The sequence below is a fragment of the Elephantulus edwardii genome, unplaced genomic scaffold (assembly GCF_000299155.1).
Source record: "Elephantulus edwardii isolate Elephantulus edwardi_28Jun2011 unplaced genomic scaffold, EleEdw1.0 scaffold00002, whole genome shotgun sequence".
NCBI lineage: Eukaryota > Metazoa > Chordata > Mammalia > Macroscelidea > Macroscelididae > Elephantulus > Elephantulus edwardii.
The window spans coordinates 16,475,140-16,480,034 of NW_006399752.1; the positions used below are offsets into that span (position 1 = coordinate 16,475,140).

The 4,895-nt window shown below is 35.8% G+C and overlaps 1 pseudogene; it reads left to right on the forward strand.

Moving 5' to 3' along the window:
* LOC102870030 overlaps nt 1–4,895 on the forward strand; it is a 25,910-nt pseudogene that overhangs the window by 17,991 nt on the left and 3,024 nt on the right.

The window sequence follows — 4,895 nt, forward strand, 5'->3', positions numbered from 1 at the left end:
CCAATGTGCTAAATGTGTCAGAGACTGTGAGGAGGGCATGGAATAGGACAGGGTTCATAAGGTTGCTGAGTCATACTACTTGGCAGAACCTAACCAAAATAGGCAAAACCACAACCACAATTGAAAAGTACACCCGTGGAGTTATTTTATTTCCTCTGATAGACCAACAGAAAAAGAAAAACTTTTTTTGATTATTGTTAAAAAAATGTATAAGCTCTTCACTTTGTCATTTATTAATTTTACCCACAGTGGTAGGAAGCCATTGGTTTGATCACGTCAGAGACTGGTATAAGAACAAACATCATTTCAATATTCTGTTTATGATGTATGAGGATATGAAGAAGGTAAGAGAGAAAGGTTATTTTACTATCAGTATTCTTTCCATAAAATCCTTTATTGTCTTGGTTTCAGTGAGTCATTCTTCTGGCTGTCTTTGTGTTGAACTAAATGCTCCTTATCAGGCTTCTTGTGTGGTCCCTAATTTTCTACTTTTTCTTCAATTATATGAATTTTCTTCCAGCTCTCTCATCAGTCTTTTAAAGTGCTATCTTCTGAAATAGCCACTTCTAGCAATTAAGGCAAAACAAATGTCAGAGCAAATAAATAAAGAGGGAGAATACTGTTTAGCATTGGAATAAAATCCCACTACAAAGATATGGCTAATTATTTCAACAGCTGAATGAGTTCCCTGTATTGCTCATTCTTCTTGCTTTATAAAAGAAAATTGAAATATCAACTCATGTGAAATAATACAATGTTGACGACCAATTTGTAGGTGTTTAAAATGTTGTGTAAACCAGACCAAAGGCATTTCTTGTTTCCTGTTTTTTCGATTCCTTGTTAAATTACCCAGAGAGTTAGGAGGAAGTGCTTAAAAATGAACACAGAGAGGTAATAGGAGTTAGACTGCATTGTCTATAGACATGCTAGTGATAGTGATGTTTTAAAATCTTACAAGAGTGATGAGCACTTTAAGACTTATAAAAAAGTGGTAAAATATTATAGAGTTGATGATTTTAGAAAAGCATTTCCATTAATGCATGGAAAAGTGAAAATAGTACAGAAAGAGAAAGAAAGGAAAAAAAATGAGATTTAATAAACACCTTTGGAGTGCCAAGACAAATTTTCTTTGGTTTCTGAAACAACACTTAAAAAAATCATATAGAAAATATGAGAAATATTGAAAGCAAATCTCCCTACATAATTTTAGTGTTGCTGATTGCAGAATCGAATTCAGGAGAAACAATATTAGTTTTCTAGAAATGGCATTGATTTAACCTATCACAAAGGTTCCACATCAACCTTCTTGGCAAAATAGGCAGGAAATGAAAAGGTGAATCATATTAGGAAAATCTGGCATCAGGGATCTCTCCATAGTGCTGAAGAGCAACAATGTCAGTCTATAGACTAAGGTGCACCTGAACCAGGCATGATCTTCTCGACTACTTACTATGTGTTAGAAAGCTGGGCAATGACTGATGACAGAAGAATTGATGCCTTTAAGTAGTGGTGCTGCAGAAGAATATTGACCATACCATGGAATGACAAAGGAACAAACAAGTATGTCCTGAAGAGGGTAAAACCAAGCTGCTCCTTTGAGGAAAGGATTTTGAAGCTCTGTCTTTTATATTATAGGCATGTTGCCAGGAGGCACCAGTCCTTGGAAAAGGATATCATGCTTGTGAGGATGGAGAGACACTGGGGTAATAGGAATAGGTGTGTCAGAGCCAGTGAGATTGCCTCAAAATAAGGCAGGGTCCAGAGCTATTGTACATAAGATTGCTATGAGCTGAAGGAAACTTGACAGCACATAACAACAACAAGAAGGGTGTGTACTCCGTTATACTCATGTATTAAATCAATCCCAGGCTATTCAGCCACCCACCCCTTACTATTATCACTAATAAAAATAGACTAGAGATAAACAAACAAAAAATACTAATGGAATTTTGTGGCACGACAGGTAGTGTAAGAAACGGTAACCTGATTGGAGTGAGTGGGTAGGGACATAAATTGATGAATCTTGAATCTACAGAAGCAGTCAAAATTCTTGATCAGACATTAAGATACCACTTATTGACCAATTAATTATTATCATTGATAAAAAAATAAACCTATATCAAATTTTGCCCCACTATTGTTGTTGTATGTCCTATTGGCTTGGAAAAAACTCATAGCTGAGCCTCCAGTAGGTTTTCAAAGACAGTAAATCCCATTGGAGGAGATTGCCCATTTTTCTCCCTTAGAGTAGCTGGTGGATTTGAACTACATGCCTTTGGGCCAGCAGCACAATTCCTTACTACTAACTCACCAGAACTCTTGTATATCTCTCCTGATATATCTTCCAAGTCAAACATACTTAGATATACGATTGTGGATCTTAGGATTAATAAACTCATATCAGAAACAGTCATAGCACATAATGCTTATATCATAATTAATGATTTATTAGTACCAGAGGAATGCCTATCTGTGCTTCATTGACTATACAATGGCTTTTGACTGTGTGAATCACAGCAAGCTGTGGCTGACTCTAAGAAGAATGGGAATCCCAGAACATTTGATTATGCTTATGCGAAACCTATACTTGAACCAAGAGGCAGTCGTCAGAACATAGCCAAGGAGACACTGCATGATTCAAAATAGGAAGGGTGTTCGCCAGGGATGTATTCTGTCTCCTTACCTTTTCAATATCTATGCAGAACAGATTATCCGGGATGCTGAGCTGTATGAGGATCAATGTGTTATGACTGAGTTAGTTCACTCAGCATGATACTCTCCAGTCCCAAGTTAGGAAGTAATTTACAAAATCATTGCTTCTGTGTGCTGCATAGTATTCCATTGTATGAATATATCACAACTTCTCAATCCAGTCATTCATGGTTGGGCATCTGGGTTGTTTCCATGTTCTTGCTATGGTGAATAATGCTGCTATGGACATTTGCGTACAGTGTATATTTAGTTTTAAAAATTATCTCTTAAAATTCTTATAACTGTAGCCTCTGTAATTCTTTCTCCATTACCTTTATGTCATCTGATCCTGGCTATATTGTTTTGTCTATTCATGTTAATGCATATCTTAATTCTGAGCTAGCCATTGTATACAGACATGATTTGTAGAAATAATTTTTTGTTAGTTGAGATAGAGTCTATTGCAATGATTACAGTGAGCCCAAACGAGCCAGGTAGAACTTCTTACTTTTAAGGCTGAGATCTTTTAGAAGTAGACATCTAGGTCTGTTGCCTGAGGCATCTCTATGTAGGCTTGAATCTCAACATTTTCGCTTCTACTTAAGTGCTTAACCATTGGCATCCCACGGGGACTCCTCTTTGATATCTCACTCATGTGTAACCGGATTCTGACTCAGGACAACCCTCCACTGCTTTTCTAAGGTGGTCAGTCTGCACAGAAAGAGACTCATCGCCTTGCTCTTCTAGAACAGCTGGTAGATTCTACTGCAGATCTTTCAGCTGGTCACCCAATATAGAATCTACTCACACACACATACATTATACAACCAGGATCCTACTTTTTGCTCTCTGAGTAAACTTCCAATCATACACTTCCAATGAATATCTCTTGCCAAGAAAAAAAAACTAAAAAATCAGCTTAACAAAGAAAGCTCTTTTTTTCCTGTCTCATTTTAGTTCCATTTCTCTTGAATCCACCAAATTTTCAAGTGTATTTGGCTTCAATTATTATTAAATATATAAAGCATTATAAATTTCTATAACTCACAACTTTTACTATCAGAAATAAATTGGTACAATTTTTATTAAATATGTAAAGCATTACAAATTTTATAGCTTCCAACTTTTACTATCAGAAACATGTTATCATGCTTTTTTAAAGGATATACCATATCTTTCCCTCTTCAATGGAGAGAAATATTTATACTTTTTAGAGATTGCATAAATTCCTCTAGGAAAAAATGGATCTTTTGTTACTATAAGCTACCATTATACATTTTGTTTCTGTTTCTTATTTTAGCTTTAAGTTGTTTTTTTCCATTATAACTTCATTACATTCTTTGCTAATTTCCTCATGAAATTGTGAACTCTTAACAAATAGCACTGTCTCGTCTTCTTGAGCTTTTCAGCATCTACCACATTTTCTTACATGCAACGTTTTAATAATGCTAATTAAGTGAATAAATTAAGGTGGAATATCTTTATAAATTCCAACAACTGGAAGCTTTGAAAAATATCTGACAACATGGCACACATTTTCAGAAGTGTCCTGTAAGGTATAAGGAAGCAATAAAATGTTAGGAAACAATATACCATTCTCAATTTTACACATAGAATAAACTTAAGTACCAGCAATTTTTCCAAATGTGTGAAAGATGTTACTATGTAATTCATGCTTAAACTGAATAGTTTCTCACACCCATAATTCCTTTCAGGATCTGCGAAGTGCTGTGCTTAAAATCTGCCGTTTTCTGGAGAAAGAACTGAGTGATGTGGAAGTGGATGTAATTGTGAAACAGGCTTCTTTTAAGAGCATGAAATCTGATCCAAAAGCTAATTATGCTAAAATTCTTGAAGATGATCTTGGGAGAAGATCAGAGGGACAATTCCTACGCAAAGGTGATGCTCAGGGGCTTACAGAAGCAAATCTGTTAGGGATTCCCTGGAGTCCTTGGCCCTTAAGAAAAGGAAGAAATACTTTCCAAAGTGCCCCTTCAGGTGATACTGACATCTGAGTTCTGGAGACAATCTAAGGTCATAACTGAAACTTGGCTCTAAAGAGTGTCTGAGGAATACTAATCCTGCTTTGGACTAGAGCCTGACCCTGACATTTGAACTTGTCTAAATTAATATTAGGTTTGTTTTTCCTGAGCCATGAAATAGCAGTCTTTTAATTTGATTAGCACTATGTCCTCTGAAAGGGT